This window comes from Littorina saxatilis, linkage group LG2, assembly GCF_037325665.1.
Source record: "Littorina saxatilis isolate snail1 linkage group LG2, US_GU_Lsax_2.0, whole genome shotgun sequence".
In the NCBI taxonomy this organism is placed as follows: domain Eukaryota; kingdom Metazoa; phylum Mollusca; class Gastropoda; order Littorinimorpha; family Littorinidae; genus Littorina; species Littorina saxatilis.
The window spans coordinates 49282242-49303685 of NC_090246.1; the positions used below are offsets into that span (position 1 = coordinate 49282242).

Consider the following 21444-nt stretch of genomic DNA (forward strand, 5'->3'; position numbering starts at 1 on the left):
TAATTGTTGGAGTGGATCATTAGCGGTGTGCACGGGCTGCCCGTACTTTTTCTTCCGCTGCCAGAGAAAAGGAGGGCAGCGGGATGCCCCTACTGCCACGGACCTGGGTTATTGTCTGCGCGTCATGGCTGATGGATGGTAAGCAATCCCATTCGACAGCTTGAAGTTGTGACAAGTCTTCCGGATTAGCCCCCAGCAGAGCTGGCGGGGCGCGCCGCTCAGGGTGACGGATTTGTGCAGAACAAGTGATGATCGTTTTTGATGTTGTTGTTGTTGTCGTTGACATTGTCAAACAGGTGGTGTCTTTTTTGTAAAGAGTGGCTGCCGCGTCGCGGTTCGATGAGTGAAGATGATTGTTGGTCGGTGCAGCTTATTGTAAACTAACTTTTAAAACGTTCGGATGAATGAATAGAAATAGAAAGCGCGAAAAAAAGAAAGAAAACGGGAGAGAAAGAAAACTTTATACAAAGAGAAGAAAACTAGAATTGAATAGGCTTACGATGTCATACCGTTTGTTCCCCGGGTGTTAACTCTAAGAACGAAAGAAAACAAAGAAGAACAAAGAAAGGAAGAAGTAGGAGGCAGAGCAAAGAAAAGAAGGAAAGAAAGAAAAGAGGAGAGAAAGAGAAGAAAAGTAGAATTGAAAAGGCAGAAATTGTCGTTAAGTTTGTACATACTTCCAAGTGCCAACTCGAACCTCGGCACCCTCCCTCCTGCACGCACTCACTTCTTCGACATTGTGTTGAGGGATTGGGTAAATAACACAAACATTGCACAAGAAACATACCCTTGTCCCAACGCACCGAGCCAACATTTTCTTCACATAATGAGGATTAAATCTTGTGAATACAGTTGACATGTCTGCGTCAGGTGAGTATTATGACAGGATTGGGAAGGCATGGGACCCCTAAGCAGCACGTGCAGAATAACTATTAACCCTTTCTTAAAATGAAATCTTTTCTTTCGGGATGTCTCTTTGCTCATGTCTTTGTGTAAAAGGAGACTCCTATTTTCAGTGTATAAAGGGTAAAACGCACCCATACTTAGATCATTGATTGATGGCCTTGAGAATCTGTGTAATTGAATACGTGAATGCACTTATAAGGAAAAGCACAGCACGCATGCCCATTCAGCTCTAAACCATCAGCAGTATTGGGATGATTGATAAGGTAAAACTTTGACCTCACAACTGTGAGAAGCCTGAACAGAAGGCAAGTGCGAAGTGATTACGTTTCAAACTTTTAACCCAAAGCTGTCCAAACGATATGTCAAAAGAGCCCGGAGCTTGTCTTGCCGAGTGATTCAATCCGGGAATGGACAAGCTATCCTAAGAAATGCGTCTTATGATAATTTAGAAACGATCGTGTTTTGACGTGATGTTAAACCTGGGAAAAGCTTGTTCTCGACGCCTTGCATGATGGCTGCATTAATGGCTGCCTTGGTGTCCTGCTGTCAATGGAGATTTATCACATATAATATATTAACATATACATATATAATGGAACTTTCTTTTAAATCATCACAACCCACAACGAAATCGATTTTAATTTTTATCAGTTTCTTGACATGTTTCTCATACGTGGACGAAGGGAAGGGTGATTTACGATGTTTTGACGAATGAAACTTTCATCAAGACCGAGAAACGGTCTAGTTATGATTCCTGCTACCTTTCACGCCAACGAAAGAAAAGACCAGCTATTAACAATGCACACCGCAATAATGATACAACAACAACAACAACAGCAATATCAATGTATACTACTACTAAAACAACTACTACTACTACTACTACTACTACTACTACTACTACTACTACTACTACTACTACTACTACTACTATCCCTTCTTCGGCTTCAACTACGACTACTACTCCTTCTAGTACATGTATTACAACAACTTATAATTCTTGTTGAAATCATTGAAAAAGACTTACATTGTATAGTTTCCTCTTCTTCTTTTTTGTCCATCGGAATATTCCAACTTGTTTGTCCATTTAGCTTCTATATTGATACAGTAAAAAAACACAAACACATAAACAAAAAACAAATTTTGTTCCAACAAGTGCTTTCTTGGCCTGCTTTTTTAAGTGGCTGTTTCGAGTGTGTTACCCCATGTTGAACATCACCAGGCTTGTTTGTAATGAGACACTGTTTGGCACAGTGCTAGCGCACGTGAAATCGTCCTTCTCTCACACAAAACTGGGACAGTGATCCGTCTTGCCTGTTGCCAGTGTTGGTGATTTGACTCGTGTGGAACTCGCGGATGTTCCAGACAGACATGCCGGAAACTAACTCTGCGATGCGAATCTCCTGATGCTTCCAGCAGACGTCTAGAGGAGTTTGATTAATCTCTCTCTCTCTCTCTCTCTCTCTCTCTCTCTCTCTCTCTCTCTCTCTCTCTCTCTCTCTCTCTCTCTCTCTCTCTCTCTCTCTCTCTCTCTCTCTCTCTCTCTCTCTCTCTCTCTCTCTCTCTCTCTCTCTCTCTCTCTCTCTCTCCTCACACACACGCACGCACGCACGCAAGTACCTAAGTATGGCAGTATTGAGCTCGAGATTGCCCGACAGAAGATAGACTTTGTTCTTGACTGGTGACCTCCCAACCCTCAACTCCGTCCCTGCCAACCGATGAAGAAGAAATAGCACCGACGTCAAACCACATGCCGCGAAAGTGGTCGTTTGCCATCGCGTCATTTCCGCTTGTGTTTGTATTTTTGGTACGAAGGTTTAATTTGAACAGCAGGTTGCTACTGAACACGGGAAATAGTTTTTGGATATTAAACTGACACATGATGACACAAGTACCTGAAATTCTTTTTATATTTAACGTAAGTTTTGCAAGGAGGCTTTTTTACACATCAGAAGACTTCTTCTTTCAGTGGGGATACTCTGTGAACGCCGAGACTCTTTTCTGCGTACCCGCCTCTGCCGCCAAATCCTCAGAGGTCAGAGCGCTAAGAACAAGCTCAAATGACAAAGGGATGCAAGGGCTCTGCGTATAAAACAACAATAAACGAGAGATATACGGAACCAGTCTTCTGGCACAAAAGACAACATTGAGGCAGACTATAATTTTTTTGTAGTGGTCTGCTAATTTTCTGTCAGACACTTCTTAGCAACACACCTGCGTTACATAAACACATCTCCTCAAATTAAAAGTCGGGGGTGGGGGGAGGGAAATGGCAGTGAGAGACCTCTAATTGGGCTGTAAAGACGTGTGCAGCGAATAACGCTGAAAGGCAGAGCGGAAGTTGCTGTGTGCTGATATATCGGAAGTCAGTCGTTTTGGTTTGCTGCGATATTACTGGGGGTGTTACATTAAGATTGTGATGACAACTTGAAGGAAGAGCATAAGTGGGGTTTTTTTAACACCTGACTTTGGGTTTCAATGAAGCACAGGGCCGGACTAGGCGAAGAGGAGGGGGGGGGGGGTTGCCAGTGGTGGCCCAGGGGGATGTCTCCCCTGGCGGCAGGGGCGGGTCAGTTCATTTTATGACTGGTTTTTTTCAAAAGTATATTGTGAAGATATGGGTGTGAAGGCGCGAAGCGCCGAGCCGACGGCGCGAAGCGCCTAGCTTGCTAGGGGGGTCCGGGGGCATGCCCCCCCGGAAAATGTAGAAAAAAAGGATGCAAAATGGTGCAATCTGGTGCATTCTGAGGATGATCATTACCAGTTTCAGGCAGCAGATTTTGTCACTGATTAAGGCTGGAGTTCACACCTGAGGCCATATTTCAAAGTGGTTAGGCAGTTTTAAAGGTTTGTTTTTATGTTAGTTCAGTGTTTTGTTTATCAGGAAAAAACAAAATGAATAGAGCTTGTCGCGCAAAATTTTGAGATAGCGACTGAAGTTTGAGCATAGGTATGAGATTTTTTCACGCAAACCCTACTGAAGAAATTGTGATATTGTATTGTGAATATGTTAACAAAAAAACAATCGGATGATCAGAAACTGAAGAAGAGAAATAGGGAAGCAAAATAGAACATCAAACATAGTGATTTTACAGGTGAATTTGGAAAAAAAACCTTATGTATCCATTTTTGAAGCCCAATTTGAAGCATGGAACACAGTCAAACATAAATTAAAAGTGTTAAAGTGGTTACAGTGTTCAGAAATAGTGTTAAATAACAAGTTGAGTTATCCCTCTTCACAAATTTTAAGAGAAATACACCTCTTGTCGCGCAAAATTTTGAACTGTGATGCTTTTACTACCCCCACCCCCTACTCATTTTTCAGAAAAGAGTGCATATTATCTTCCAAATAGACAAGCAAGGTAGTCAGATGATCAAAACTTCAGAACAAAAATAGGGAAGCAAAATAGAACATGCAACATAGTGATTTAACTGGTGAATTCAGAAAAAAAACACTTTTTTACTCATTTTATTAGCTGAATTTAAAGCTTGGAAGACAGAAATAAATAAATTAAAAGTGCAAAACTGGTTACAGTGTTCAGAAATAGTGTTAGATACCAAGTTCAGTTATCCCTCTTCATCACAGTTAAAAGAAACGCACCTCTTGTCGCGCAAAATCTTGAACTGTGATGCTTTTACTACCCCTACCCCCTACCCATTCTTCAGAAAAGAGTGCATATTATCTTCCAAATAGAAAGGCAAGGTAATCAGATGATCAAAAACTTCAGAACAGAAATAGGGAAGCAAAAAAGAACACCCAACAGAGTGATTTAGCTGTTGAATTCAGAAAAAACCACTTGTTTACTCATTTTATAAGCTGAATTTAAAGCTTGGATGACAGAAAAAAATAAATTAAAAGTGCTAAAGTGGTTACAGTGTTCAGAAATAGTGTTAGATACCAAGTTCAGTTATCCCTCTTCATCACAGTTAAAAGAAACGCACCTCTTGTCGCGCAAAATCTTGAACTGTGATGCTTTTACTACCCCTACCCCCTTACCCATTCTTCAGAAAGGAGTGCATATTATCTTCCAAATAGAAAGGCAAGGTAATCAGATGATCAAAAACTTCAGAACAGAAATAGGGAAGCAAAAAAGAACACCCAACAGAGTGATTTAGCTGTTGAATTCAGAAAAAAAAACTTTTTACTCATTTTATAAGCTGAATTTAAAGCTTGGACGACAGAAAAATATAAATTAAAAGTGCTAAAGTGAATACAGTGTTCAGAAATAGTGTTAGATACCAAGTTGAGTTATCCCTCTTTATCACAGTTAAAAGAAACACACCTCTTGTCGCACAAAATCTTGAACTGTGATGCTTTTACTACCCCCACCCCCTACCCATTTTTCAGAAAAGAGTGCATATTATCTTCCAAATAGAAAGGCAAGGTAATCAGATGATCAAAAACTTCAGAACAGAAATAGGGAAGCAAAAAAGAACACCCAACAGAGTAATTTAACTGTTGAATTCAGAAAAAAAACACTTGTTTACTCATTTTGTAAGCTGAATTCAAAACTTGGATGACAGAAAAAAATAAATTAACAGTGCTAAAGTGGTTACAGTGTTCAGAAATAGTGTTAGATACCAAGTTTAGTTATCCCTCTTCATCACAGTTAAAAGAAACACACCTCTTGTCGCGCAAAATCTTGAACTGTGATGCTTTTACTTCCCCCACCCCCTACCCATTTTTCAGAAAAGAGTGCATATTGTCTTCCAAATAGAAAAGCAAGGTAGTCAGATGATCAAAAACTTTAGAACAGAAATAGGGAAGCAAAATAGAACATCCAACATAGTAATTTAACTGTTGAATTCAGAAAAAAAACTTTTTTACTCATTTTATTAGCTGAATTTAAAGCTTGGAAGACAGAAAAAAAAATTAAAAGTGCTAATGTGGTTACAGTGTTCAGAAATAGTGTTAGATACCAAGTTCAGTTATCCCTCTTCATCACAGTTAAAAGAAACACACCTCTTGTCGCGCAAAATCTTGAACTTTGATGCTTTTACTACCCCCACCCCCTACCTATTTTTCAGAAAAGAGTGCATATTATCTTACAAATAGGAAAGCAAGGTAATCAGATGATCAAAAACTTAAGATAAATAGGGAAGCAAAATAGAATATCCAACATAGTGATTTAACTGTTGAATTAAAAAAACACCTTTTTTTTCTCATTTTTTGAAGCTGAATTAGAAGTTTGGAATTCCTCCGAAAGCGGCGTATGGCTGCCTAAATGGCGGGGTAAAAACGGTCATACACGTAAAAATCCACTCGTGCTAAAAACATGAGTGAACGTGGGAGTCTAAGCCCATGAACGAAGAAGAAGAGGAGGAGAAGAAGAAGAAGTTTGGAAGACAGAAAAAATAAATTAAAAGTGCTAAAGTGGTTACAGTGGTTACAGTGTTCAGAAATAGTGTTAGATACCAAGTTGAGTTGTCGCTCTTTATCACAGTTAAAAGAAACACACCTCTTGTCGCGCACAATCTTGAACTGTGATCCTTTTACTACCCCCGCCCCCTACCCATTTGAACACAAAAGAGTGTATATTCTCTTCCAATTAGAAAAATAAGTAATTTGCAACTGGACATTTTTAAAATACATATTTTCTGTCAGTCCAAGGATTGCTTAGTCCATTAAAAACAAACAGACTAGGATTTAGCGCACCCATTTTAAGAAAAAGTTAACATGATAATTGATATATATATATATATATATATATATATATATATATATCAGACTTTTTTTTATGCAATTACTACTGAAGATTCCAGACCAGGTAAAACAATCATTTTATATTCTTTGTCACATTTTTTACTTTTTTTATATAAATTTATCTACAGCGAGTCTTGTCTCTTTGTGTCATTTAGTTATTTTGAAGAATTCTATCCTGGCAAAAAAAATTAAAAATCCCTACCTACCTACCCTATTTTGTTTACCCATGTTATTAGAAACAGACAATTTATTTTTTATTGGCCTAAAGATCTTGAAACATTTGTTTTAATAGAGAAATAACAAGTACAGCCATTAGCTGTGTCACTCGAATTTCTTTGTCGGGCTGAAACTTCGCTGTTGCGTTGAAGTCTGCTGTGTGTGTCTGGGTCCAAAGCAACTTTCACATTCTCATCTACACATTCTCATCTACACACTCACGTTACTCACACAATTATACAATTCTACCCACAGAGGCGTTCGGGGATGGGGGTCTCGCACTCGGGCGAATCACACCACAAAATACAAAGTATAACGTACACAGATTTTTCTATTGAACCAAAAGGCAAATTAAATCATGAATAAATCAATCAAGCAAAACTTCCACACAATGACACATTCACTCTCGGTTCACACTGCGCTCTGGGCATGCACACTTGGCAGCACGTATACGTTCCGACGCCGTTTGTCTTCCTGCAAGTCCAGCACAGGCACACGATTGTCCAAAAATCCTCGTGAATGTCACAGCAGGCATAGTAAGGTTACGTAGAAAAGTCCAAAAGGGTGCGTTAATGGTGGTAATCCGGCACACACACACACACACACTGACACTGACACACACACACACACACTCCGGTTTGGTAAGTTACCTGATAAATAATGTAGCCTGTAGATTTAACGGGGAGACTGATCAGACAGGAAGAGTAATACTTTCACATTTCCGATGTTCAGCGATAAACTTGTTTTCTTCGAGAGTTCGATCTTCGTGCGATTCTGGCGCGTTGTCACCAAGAACGTTAAAAAAAACACAGGATATCATCATGATGCCTCTCTACAAAAACCAGGTCTAGGAACTCTTCATCTAAAGCCAGTCAGTATTAACCTCCTCAACACAATCCTCATCTTGTCCCATAGTGATTTCTGCCGCCAAAGAACATGTGGTTCTCAACTCAAAAGACCGATTTGTCGTCGTCCGGTGTCACGTCGTGAGTTTACACTGTCCTGAGTTTACGCTGTGGCCCCAATGCGCATGCGTCGAAATATGCGTCACTTCCTGACCAAATTCACGACGCCTACAGCGTCGTGAGTTTATGATGATGTGAATTTACCAAAGCATTTTTGAGGTTGCCACGGTGACCGTCTTTGTTTCGCCGATCGCGTTTGCCACTGTGTCAAAGAATTCAGTGGGAAATCGATGGGTTTGTGTTTGTCAGTGGTCTGCGAGTGTTGGAAGAAAAGGCCGTAGATTTTTTTCTCAACAAATTTAGATTAGATTTGAATTTTAGAATAGTGAGAATCGATGGTTTTGTGTTTGTTACCTTGGACTATTTATAATTATATGCTCCCTCGTAGAGATTGTTTTAGTCACCTTTTTCATGTTTGTGTTTAAAAAAACAAAACACATAAAGCTGGTTATGTTCGGAATCAGAAATGCTTCCTCTAGTCAGTTGCCAAAATCAAAATGGATACTTGTCTTATACATGCGTCTGGGTTTGCAGTGACATAAATGAATTATCGTGATAATCAAAATAAAGAGAGAAATAGCAAATTGTAAATGTGTTAACATAAACTTGAATGAACGTTTACTCTCTCTCATCCTTGGTTCCCAGAGTCGCCGCATGCGCCCCACTGAGTGTGGTGGGTGTTTTTGGGTGGGGTTCTGTTTTGTTTTCTTCTGTTCTGTATTTTTGTTTGTATTTTGTTTCTGCCTCGGTGCGTGTGATTTCGGAGAAAATGTTTCAAAGAAAGCATCTGATCAGCGAACTGTTCCATCGTGCGGGTTATGATCACTAAAAACGTGATTGACACCTTCCTTACTCAAAGTGAAAACAACCGGCTTCGAGTTCGGCAAAGTCACGATGGCGGAAGTGACGCATATTTCGACGCACGCGCATTGGGGCCACTGCGTAAACTCAGGACAGTGTAAACTCACGCCGTGACACCGGCATTGCGAAATTCAGATCTACCCCAACTTCGTGCATTGATCTGAGCAATAAAATGTAGATGCGATAATCTGCAAACATCTCTTCAACACAATCTGCATCTTGTCCCATCGTGATTTCTGTCGGCAAAGAACATGTGGTTCTCAACTCACAAGACCAATTTGTCATCTTCCAGTGTGAAATTCTGATCTGCCCCAAGTACGTGCAATAAAATGTAGAAGCGATAATCTGAAAAAAAATCTGTTCGCGTGAACGCTGCCACGTTGTCATCAGTCCAATGTCTTTTATCCAGAGCAGGGACGAACACACTTTTTCATCAGCAGTTTGTTATGTTTATCCGCAGACTGCTTTCCATTACTTGTCTGTTTTAGATTGACTCGTATGGTTCTTCAGCCAGGCAAGAAGTGCTTGTTTACAGTGACACGTTCTCACGCACGACATGTCGTAAATGCAAGTTCTAACGATTGTTTTTTATTGCACTGATAGAGAATGTCGATAGTTGTAAACTTCTGACATTTCCTAATGTTTATTTCATTATTTTGCATACGGATATGGCTAATAAGTGGATAATCTGTTACGACACGAAACGCGTTCTAAATCCGGGAAGGGAGGCTACTCCAGCGTACTGTCAGGTGTGTTCTAATACCTTAATACCCCAAAAATTGAAACTCAATGTAAAATAAAGAAATGCATACCTCATTCAATATTTTTATTTTTTGGCTGGGGGGGGTTCCGGAAACCCTAGAACCCACACCACCCCCCCCCCCCCCCTCGTTGTGGGGGTCAGGGGGCGAAGCCCCCTGAAGCTGACGGGTAGGTCATATTCTGAGATAGGAAAATGGTCGCTCCTTGCATGAAACGGCATAAAATAAGCAATAATAAAAAAAAATTAAATAAGTAAGGTACATGTTTAGGCTAGCGGGGGGGGGGGGGGGGGGGTTGCGCAACCCCCATAACCCCCCCGGTAGTCCGGCCCTGAAGCAGCTATGCCTCTTAAAGGGATATCCTCCATAATAAAATGTTTATTATTGCTCTGAAAGTGTTGAGGTGCGATGTTTGGACTAAAAATATCAGACTACACGGCACACACGCATGAAGACACGCACGCACTGGCACGCACGCGCACACACACACGCACACGCCCACACCAATTTAAATTATATACGACCAGAATAGGTCACAGATCGTGGATTTTGCTCTAAAGTCTCTGCTCTTCAAAATTCACCTCCTCATATTCCTGCTGCATGTAGAGAAAATCTGAAGATATACCTGTCAAATGTTTATTGCTTGCATTCAAATAGGTTAACGGAGTACGTATTTCAGACGACAATGTAACACATGTCCCATAGTTTTACTAGCCCCCTGTGAAATTTGCTGTCACACTGAGTGGATATCAAAAGGTTCACCAGTATTTGACGTCCGTTTCACATGGCTATTTCTGAAGACAGCCTTTTTGCTGAGTTTAAGGAAACCGTAGAAAATCTGTGAAAGTCCAACTATGTTTTTGCTGAAGCTAGAGAAACCGTAAAACATTACCCGTTCCCTTTTATATCAGTACTAGCAGTCAGGCCCGGCTTCGCCCGGGTGTTTCTGCTCTCCCCTCTCTCAGAAACCTCTCGAATCTTATTCCAATGTGGATAAGAAAAATGACAGTGTGAGCTCATACATTTGGATGTATCTAGGCAAGGCAAGTTTCTATTTGGTTCAACGTGTTCTTCGTGATTTGTTTACCCCTTCTCACACCCACTGTAGTTACCGTCTGATCAAAGACAAAGCACGCATACCTCATGAGTGAGCGCGTCATACCTTTTTGAACAGGGGAGAGAAATCTGTAAATTCTCGTGATCTTTCACTGAGGCGATCGTTTCGTAAACATTATTCGCGATGATCTGGAAGGCAGGGAGGGGGAGCAGGGGGCAGGGTTAGTGTGTGTGTGTGGGGGGGGGGGGGGGGGGGGCGGGATGATAGCGGGCGGGGGGTAACCCTTGAGAATGACACGGTATACTGGTTTGATGAGAGTTACCTCCCTTCCGTGGGTGACAAAGCATGACTTACCTCCTTTGCACTATATAGACTGTATTGATAGATGGGGAGGGTAATTATCCGAGGAAGGAAACAATGTCTGGAGAAACTAAAACCCAGGTGCACATTTGTGGGTCCAGGGCAGTGTGCATGCAAAATATCTTGTGCTTATCTTTTGCCATCTCTGAGGTATGGCGACCACAGACAGACACACACACACACACACACACACACACACACACACACACACACACACACACACACACACACACACACACACACACAGACAGACACTCTCTTTTATTTATATGTATAGATAAATAAAAGCTCTACTACTCTAGTAAATATCCGTGCTACTTGGCAATGCACTTTGGACTTTCAAGTGAACACGTGCATCGCAAGCACGCTGCAACTGCGAACTTATTGACCTCATTGCAGACACAGCGGCCAGCCTTGTCAGTCCTCATCAGCACAGTTCTGTCTGCTTTCATACAGATTCTCAAGACATTAAACTTGCTAGTAGGCTTTCTGGCTGACGCAAGACAAAAAGAGTTGTAGACTTGAAGGCGAACATTGAAAGGGGTTGACAGAATAGATTGTTTGCTTTGTGTTTGTGTATGGTTTGACTGCCACCCGGTTTCTTATTCTATTCATATTACGTATTCCTGCCACTTTGGCTCGCTGACATTCCCTTATTTAAAAACACACACCCCCCCCCCCACTCCCCCCCCAAAAAAACCCATACTTTTGCCACTGGCTGTAAAGAAACAAAGATGATGAGAAGCTTTTACCTTATTACAGTTTATTTCTTTAATATAACTGTAGATCAAGGTCGTGAAAAAGGAATTATGAGCTGACTCTTCTTTCAAAATTGACCCCTTTTTAAGCCACGCACAAAAAATAGTCTGTTTACGGTATCCCGACCGACCCTATTTTTTCGCGCGACCCTCGACTTTTTTTTTTGGCATTTGGGGAAAAAAAGAAAAGAAAAAAAGTTTTTTTGGGGGGGCAAAATAACTTAAAAATATTTTTTTTTTTAGAAAAAAAAAATTTCCCAACCTACCGACCCTTTTTTTTTGGCCTATGTTACCGTAAACAGACTTGGTTTTTTTTGTTGCCTTATGTTTGGTTGAGTGCACTAATGCAGTGAAGTAATATGTAATGTCTCATCTAATTACATAAGCGTGTGTGTGTGTGTGTGTGTGTGTGTGTGTGTGTGTGTGTGTGTATGTGTGTGTGTGTGTGTGTGTGTGTGTGTGTGTGTGTGTGTGTGTGTGTTCGCGTATTATCCTGTGTGACTTTAACTCATATCTTCAGTTTTACATTCACAATATATTTACATTGGTTTTTGCTTATTTATGTTGCAGATTGGACAGGAGCACAAGAGACGTGAACAGAGTTTGAGACACTGCAGTCACCACCCTTTACGTAGTTGTTGTGTAACTTGTCCTCCCGCCAGCATGCCGAGAGAAGTCGCTGCCGACGCCTGCTGTAAGTCTCAATTTAGTCTCTGTAAAGATACCTTCATGCATGTTCTTTCTTCTTCTTCTTTTCTTCTTCTTCTTCTTCTTCTTCTTCTTCTTCTTCTTCTTCTTCTTTCTTCTTTCTTCTTTCTTCTTTCTTCTTTCTTTCTTCTTTCTTTCTTCTTTCTTTCTTTCTTCTTTCTTTCTTCCTTCTTTCTTCCTTCTTTCTTCCTTCTTTCTTCTTTCTTTCTTCTTTCTTTTTGGTTCTTTGTTTCCGTTGGCATGCTACACTGTCAATATAGTTGATTTGATGAAGTCTGCAGTTCGCCGCAGTTTCTCCTTCAGGTCCACCATATCTGGACATGTTCATCACCTGCATGTTCAAACTACCATATCCACCACGACTCCGGGCTTTTCACCTGGGATAAGAGGATCTTCATCCTTGGGCAGGGGCGGGGATGTAGCTCAGTCGGTAGCGCGCTGGAGTTGTATCCAGTTGGCCGCTGTCAGCGTGAGTTCGTCCCCACGTTCGGCGAGAGATTTATTTTTCTCAGAGTCAACTTTGTGTGCAGACTCTCCCACCCCGTGTGTACACGCAAGCACAAGACCAAGTGCGCACGAAAAAGATCCTGTAATCCATGTCAGAGTTCGGTGGGTTATAGAAACACGAAAATACCCAGCATGCTTCCTCCGAAAGCGGCGTATGGCTGCCAAAATGGCGGGGTAAAAACGGTCATACACGTAAAAGCCGTGGGAGTTTCAGCCCATGAACGAACAAACAAATAAACAAACATCCTTGGGCACATATTGAAAATTAACGGCCTGGATATTTGTTTTGGTAAGTGTTTTTTTTATGCATTTGTCTAAGAATTACTTTCGCAGATTGACATTATTGTGATTACGAAATTCAATAACAATCAAGTTCACGGTGTACATAAAGCAACTAAGCTTCTAAACTTAGGCATATGTCAAGTTGATGAAGCTCTTATCCCAAGCCTGGACAGACCTCTGGGGATGTACAGGACGATTGACACGAGAGTGAAGATGTCTTTCAGCAACATCTGTCCTTTGGGACACTTGTCTTGAAACAGTCATGGTTGGTGTGTGGGGAATTGAGTAAGCTCGTTCGGCGTGTTTGTCTCACGTGTGCTGTCCAAAAAGTATTCCTTTTGTGCAGCAATAAGCAAATGTACATTTGTCGACCCGGAGGGCTTGTTCCGTATAGCTTAATAGGTTGAAGGGACGTTAAAAACCAACAACCTTTAATTTTGGGCTGTGAGAGTAGTTCTACACCTACTCTCTGCAACAACAAACAAGTCGCGTAAGGCGAAATTACTAAATTTAGTCAAGCTGTGGAACTCACAGAATGAAACTGAACGTAGTCCGCCGCTAGTGCAAAAGGCTGTGAAAGTGACGAGCCTGTTTGGCGCGGTAGCGGTTGCGCTGTGCTTCATATAACACGCTTTACTGTACCTCTCTTCGTTTTAACTTTCTGAGCGTGTTTTTAATCCAAACATATCATATCTGTATGTTTTTGGAATCAGAAACCGACAAGGAATAAGATGAAATAGTTTTTAAAACGATTTCGGAAATTTAATTTTAATCATAATTTTTATATTTTTAATTTTCAGAGCTTGTTTTTAATCCGAATATAACATATTTATATGTTTTGGAATCAGAACATGATGAAGAATAAAATAAAAGTAATTTTGGATCGTTTTATAAAAAAATAATTTTAATTACAATTTTTAGATTTTTAATGACCAAAGTCATTAATTAATTTGTAAGCCTCCATGCTGAAATGCAATACCGAAGTCCGGCCTTCGTCGAAGATTGCTTGGCCAAAATTTCAATCAATTTGATTAAAAATTGAGGGTGTGACAGTGCCGCCTCAACTTTTACAAAAAGCCGGATATGACGTCATAAAAGACATTTATCGAAAAAAAGAAAAAAACGTCTGGGGATATCATACCCAGGAACTCTCATGTAAAATTTCATAAAGATCGGTCCAGTAGTTTACTCTGAATCGCTCTACACACACACACACGCACACACACAGACACACACACACACACACACACACACACACACACACACACACACACACACACACACACACCACGACTCTCGTCTCGATTCCCCCTCTATGTTAAAACATTTAGTCAAAACTTGACTAAATGTAACAAGTCGCGTAAGGCGAAAAAACAACATTTAGTCAAGTAGCTGTCGAACTCACAGAATGAAACTGAACGCAATGCAACGCAGCAAGACCGTATACTCGTAGCATCGTCAGTCCACCGCGCACGCCAAAGGCAGTGAAATTGATTTTTATATTTAGTCAAGTTTTGACTAAATATTTTAACATCGAGGGGGAATCGAAACGAGGGTCGTGGTGTATGTGCGTGTGTGTGTGTGTGCGTGTGTGTGTGTGTGTAGAGCGATTCAGACTAAACTACTGGACCGATCTTTATGAAATTTGACATGAGAGTTCCTGGGTATGAAATCCCCATACGTTTTTTTCATTTTTTTGATAAATGTCTTTGATGACGTCATATCCGGCTTTTCGTGAAAGTTGAGGCGGCACTGTCACGCCCTCATTTTTCAACCAAATTGGTTGAAATTTTGGTCAAGTAATCTTCGACGAAGCCCGGGGTTCAGTATTGCATTTCAGCTTGGTGGCTTAAAAATTAATTAATGACTTTGGTCATTAAAAATCTGAAAATTGTAAAACAAAATAAAAATTTATAAAACGATCCAAATTTACGTTTATCTTATTCTCCATCATTTGCTGATTCCAAAAACATATAAATATGTTATATTCGGATTAAAAACAAGCTCTGAAAATTAAATATATAAAAATTATTATCAAAATTAAATTGTCCAAATCAATTTAAAAACACTTTCATCTTATTCCTTGTCGGTTCCTGATTCCAAAAACATATAGATATGATATGTTTGGATTAAAAACACGCTCAGAAAGTTAAAACAAAGAGAGGTACAGAAAAGCGTGCTATCCTTCTTAGCGCAACTACTACCCCGCTCTTCTTGTCAATTTCACTGCCTTTGCCATGAGCGGTGGACTGACGATGCTACGAGTATACGGTCTTGCTGAAAAATGGCAGCTACTTGACTAAATATTGTTTTTCGCCTTACGCGACTTGTTTTAACCATATCATATCTATATGTTTTTGGAATCAGGAACCGACAAGGAATAAGATGAAGGTGTTTTTAAATTGATTTGGACAATTTAATTTTGATAATAATTTTTATATTTTTAATTTTCAGAGCTTGTTTTTAATCCAAATATAACATATTTGTATGTTTGTGGAATCAGAAAATGATGGAGAATAAGATGAACGTAAATTTGGATCGTTTTAATATACTTTCTTATGTGATAACCAATGTGCTATATTTTCTCAGGACAAAGAACAAATGTTTATTTTGAATGTTTTATGTATGTTATTATTACGGACACAAACGCTCAGCAATGTAATTTCTCTTTTAGAGATTAATAAAGTTATTGTATTGTATTGTATTGTATTGTATTTTATAAAAAACTTTTTTTTTTTACAATTTTCAGATTTTTAATGACCAGGAGTCATTAATTAATTTTTAAGCCACCAAGCTGAAATGCAATACCGAAGTCCGGGCTTCGTCGGAGATTATTTGACCAAAATTTCAACCAATTTGGTTGAAAAATGAGAGCGTGACAGTGCCGCCTCATCTTTCACGAAAAGCCGGATATGACGTCATCAAAGACATTTATCAAAAAAATGAAAAAAACGTCTGAGGATATCATACCCAGGAACTCTCATGTCAAATTCCATAAAGATCGGTCCAGTAGTTTAGTCTGAATCGCTCTACACACACACACACAGACACACACACATACACCACGACCCTCGTCTCGATTCCCCCCTCTATGTTAAAACATTTAGTCAAAACTTGACTAAATGTAACAAGTCGCGTAAGGCGAAAATACAACATTTAGTCAAGTAGCTGTCGAACTCACAGAATGAAACTGAACGCAACGCAACGCAGCAAATGAAACTGAACGCAACGCAACGCAGCAAGACCGTGTACTCGTAGCATCGTCACTCCACCGCCCGTGGCAAAGGCAGTGCCAGTGGAATTGACAAGAAGAGCGGGGTATTCGTTGCGCTGAGAAGGATAGCACGCTTTTCTGTACCTCTCTTCGTTTTAACTTTCTGAGCGTGTTTTTAATCCAAACATATCATATCTATATGTTTTTGGAATCAGGAACCGACAAGGAATAAGATGAAAGTGTTTTTAAATTGATTTCGAAAAAAAAATTTGATAATAATTTTTATATATTTAATTTTCAGAGCTTGTTGTTAATCCAAATATAACATATTTATATGTTTTTGGAATCAGAAAATGATGGAGAATAAGATGAACGTAAATTTGGATCGTTTTATAAATTTTTATTTTTTTTTACAATTTTCAGATTTTTAATGACCAAAGTCATTAATTAATTTTTAAGCCACCAAGCTGAAATGCAATACCGAAGTCCGGGCTTTGTTTAAGATTACTTGACCAAAATTTCAACCAATTTGGTTGAAAAATGAGGGCGTGACAGTGCCGCCTCAACTTTCACGAAAAGCCGGATATGACGTCATCAAAGACATTTATCCAAAAAATGAAAAAAACGTCTGAGGATATCATACCCAGGAACTCTCATGTCAAATTTCATAAAGATCGGTCCAGTAGTTTAGTCTGAATCGCTCTACACACACACACACACACACACACACACACAGACACACAGACACACATACACCACGACCCTCGTCTCGATTCCCCCTCTACGTTAAAACATTTAGTCAAAACTTGACTAAATGTAAAAATGGAAACAAGCTAGTGTTTTTACAAATTGCGTGTCTACTTTTACTGACTCGCAGCTGCACATTGTCCCTTCCCGCTTCTCGCACCAGTGAAAGGGCCTCATCCCTCACTTTTTATATTTAGTCAAGTTTTGACTAAATATTTTAACATCGAGGGGGAATCGAAACGAGGGTCGTGGTGTATGTGCGTATGTGTGTGTGTGCGTGCGTGTGTGTGTGTGTGTGTGTGTGTAGAGCGATTCAGACTAAACTACTGGACCGATCTTTATGAAATTTGACATGAGAGTTCCTGGGTATGAAATCCCCGAACGTTTTTTTCATTTTTTTGATAAATGTCTTTGATGACGTCATATCCGGCTTTTCGTGAAAGTTGAGGCGGCACTGTCACGCCCTCATTTTTGAACCAAATTGGTTGAAATTTTGGTCAAGTACTCTTCAACGAAGCCCGGACTTCGGTATTGCATTTCAGCTTGGTGGCTTAAAAATTAATTAATGACTTTGGTCATTAAAAATCGGAAAATTGTAAAAAAAAATAAAAATTTATAAAACGATCCAAATTTACGTTTATCTTATTCTCCATCATTTGCTGATTCCAAAAACATATAAATATGTTATATTCGGATTAAAAACAAGCTCTGAAAATTAAATATATAAAAATTATTATCAAATTTTTTTTTTCGAAATCAATTTAAAAACACTTTCATCTTATTCCTTGTCGGTTCCTGATTCCAAAAATATATAGATATGATATGTTTGGATTAAAAACACGCTCAGAAAGTTAAAACAAAGAGAGGTACAGAAAAGCGTGCTATCCTTCTCAGCGCAACGAATACCCCGCTCTTCTTGTCAATTCCACGTGTTCTGTGAGTTCGACAGCTACTTGACTAAATATTGTATTTTCGCCTTACGCGACTTGTTATATTTCCCGCAGTGGGGCACTGCGGTTATGAAATTAAAGGCTCCTCCTGTTTTTGGAACCGCAGGAGCTTTCTAGTTTGCTGTTAGGTAGATTTTTGGTTCCTCTTTCCTGTCATGCTCTCTTTTTCTTCATGAATTCTTTTCTTTTTTCTGCCTTCTTGCTCATTCACCTGTATTTTTTCCAAAAATCTCTTCTCTTGCCGCTTGTCTCGCGATTCATGTATAGTTTAATCTGTTAGTGTTCTGATGTAAGTCCAGCAGTAGATAGGTTAAGCCTATTTTAACATACTGGAAACTGGTAATCTTCCAGCAGGTACCGTATTAATTTAGTTTTACTAAAGCCTGCTGGGACACAAGTAATGGGTTAGTGCATTTGTAAACAGGAATCGCTTGACAAGTGGCCCCCTTCATCCCCCCCTTCCTCGTCCTGATATGGCTCTGCGTAGTCGGCTGGACGTTAAGCAACAAATAAACAAACAAACAAACAAACAAACTTTTTATATTCACTCCTTATACTCTGAGAATCTGGAATGCCAAGAAAGAATGGTGGCGATGTAACCGCCGGTGTCCAGTTGGCGGGAGGGGGAGGGGGGATAGAGAGGATTAGTGTTGGTCATAGGTCCCCATCGATTTCATGTCACCACCGCCAACTTCGTCATCGTGTGTGGCTATTGTTGCGAGCCATCACACGGCGTTGGCGAGCTGGTACAGTCACTTGCCGTGTGCTGGTTTTGAGTCTTCCCTCATTTGTCATCAATAATTGATGGGACTCTAGCGATAGAAAAGTTATTTATTATCATTGTTAACATTATTGTCTTATTACTCGACCCTGGGATGGGGCGCAGGCAGCAGGGATGTTCCAATGATTTATTTTCTTCTGCAATTGCCAAATATTCCGAAATTGCCATACGAGTTTCGGAATTTGCCTTTATGAAAACGTTTGGTAGTTCTGCCAAAATAACGACAACGTCTTTCGGCGATGTGAAGCATGTTTAGTTTTGCCGACTACCAGACTGCCGTGTATTGGCAGAAGGCAGTAAGTCCAAATTTGGTCAAAACGAGGCGCATCTTTTGTCAACATTTCTAAGTTGTGCGATCAATTATTATCAATTTTTTTAAAGAAGTAAGTCCACTTAAATTTTTTTAATCAAAGCAAAATATTGGCAAATGGAAGCAAGTCCATGGACTTCTTGGTTTTTACATTTAGTCAAGTTTTGACTAAATGTTTTAACATAGAGGGGGAATCGAGACGAGGGTCGTGGTGTATGTGTGTGTGTGTGTGTGTGTGTGTGTGTGTGTGTGTAGAGCGATTTAAAGAAAACTACTTGACCGATCTTCATGAAATTTTACATGGGAGTTCCTGGGTATGATATCCCCAGACGATTTTTTCATTTTTGGATAAATGTCTTTGATGACGTCATATCCGGCTTTTCGTGAAAGTTGAGGCGGCACTGTCTCGCTCTCATTTTTAAACCAAATTGGTTGAAATTTTGGTCAAGTAATCTTCGACGACGCCCGGACTTTAGTATTGCATTTCAGCTTGGAGGCTTACAAATTAATTAATGAGTTTGCTCATTAAAGTTGTCATTAAAATCGATTTTTCGCAAACAGATTTAAAATTGATTGCATCGTATTCTTCATCGCATTCTGAATCTAAAAATATATACATATGTCAAGTTTACTCTTAAAATGTGATCACAATTAACGAAAATAGATTAATTAGTCTTACGATTAAAATTTAAGAAATTGATCCAAAAATGATTTCATCTTATTCTTTATCGTTTCCTGATTCCAAAAACATATAGATATGATAGGTTGTATTCAAAACAAGCTCAGAAAGTTAACACGAATACAGAAAAGCGCGCTTTCCTGCTTAGCACAATACACTACCGCGCTATTCTGGCGTGTGCATATCACTGCGTTTTGCACGTGGGAGGTGAGCGATTTCCTTCTCGCGGGGATTGACGAAGCTGTGCTGTCTTGGTGAAAAAAAATACAGTGCGTTTAGTTTCATTCCGTGAGTTCGACAGCTTGACTAAATGTAGTAATTTCGCCTTACACTGGACTTGCTTCCTTGCCAGCATCATTACGTGAATGCATGTTTCATTGCTCTCTGTTCTCGCAATTTCTCACTTAAAAACCTTTGTCTGGTTCGAGAAATTGAACACCTTATTGACAAATCTGGTCTCCTATTTCTTATAAAAAGTAAGAGAGAGTGAAAGAGAGAGACAGAGAAAGAAAGAGAGAGAGAGAGAGAGAGAGACAGAGAGAGAGAGACAGAGAGAGAGAGAGACAGAGAGAGCGAGAGAGGCAGACAGACATGCAGACAACAAACAAGTCGCGTAAGGCGAAATTACAACATTTAGTCAAGCTGTCGAACTAACAGAATGAAACTGAACTCACTGCATTTTTACAGCAAGAGCGGATACTCGTAGCATCGTCAGTCCACCGCTCGATGCACAGGCAGTGACATTGACAAGAAGAGCGGGGTAGTATAGTTGCGCTGAGAAGGATAGCACGCTTTTCTTTATCTCTATTCTTTTTAACTTTCTGAGCGTGTTTTTAATCCAAACATATCACATCTATATGTTTTTTGGAATCAGGAACCCACAAGGAATAAGATGAATTGTTTTTAAATCGATTTCGGAAATTTTATTTTAATAATAATTTTTATATTTTTAATTTTCAGAGCTTGTTTTTAATCCGAATATAATATATTTATATGTTTTTGGAATCAGAAAATGATGAAGAATAAGATAAACGTAAATTTGGATCGTTTTAAAAACAATTTTATTTTTTTTACAATTTTCAGATTTTTAATGACCAAAGTCATTAATTAATTTTTAAGCCACCAAGCTGAAATGCAATACCGAAGTCCGGCCTTCGTCGAAGATTGCTGGGCCAAAATTTCAATCAATTTGATTGAAAAATGAGGGTGTGACAGTGCCGCCTCAACTTTTACAAAAAGCCGGATATGACGTCATCAAAGGTATTTATCGAAAAAACGAAAAATACGTCCGGGGATATCATTCCCAGGAACTCTCATGTCAAATTTCATAAAGATCGGTCCAGTAGTTTGGTCTGAATCGCTCTACACACACACAGACACACACACACACACACACACACACACACACACACACACACACACACACACACACACACACACACACACACACACACACACATACACCACAACCCTCGTCTCGATTCCCCCCTCTACGTTAAAACATTTAGTCAAAACTTGACTAAATGTAAAAAGATGAGAGAGAGAGTATGTGTGTGTGTGTGTGTGTGTGTGTGTGTGTGTGTGTGTGTGTGTGTGTGTGTGTGTGTGTGTGTGTGTGTGTGTGTGTGTGTGTGTGTGCGCGACTATGCCTCAAAACGTGTGAAAGCATCAAACGAAT

The 21444-nt window shown here is 39.7% G+C and overlaps 2 protein-coding genes across 3 annotated transcripts in view; one reads left to right on the forward strand and one right to left on the reverse strand.

Moving 5' to 3' along the window:
• Positions 1 to 21444, reverse strand: part of LOC138959133 (small ribosomal subunit protein eS24-like) — a 434279-nt gene that overhangs the window by 106772 nt on the left and 306063 nt on the right. The gene's annotated exons all lie outside the window — the stretch shown is intronic.
• LOC138959124 (retinoic acid receptor alpha-A-like) overlaps positions 1 to 21444 on the forward strand; it is a 203495-nt gene that overhangs the window by 79720 nt on the left and 102331 nt on the right. For both annotated transcript variants that reach the window (XM_070330480.1, XM_070330481.1), the window contains exon 4: positions 12159 to 12282. The gene's annotated coding sequence lies outside the window, so the exon portion shown is untranslated. The remainder of the gene's footprint in view (positions 1 to 12158; positions 12283 to 21444) is intronic.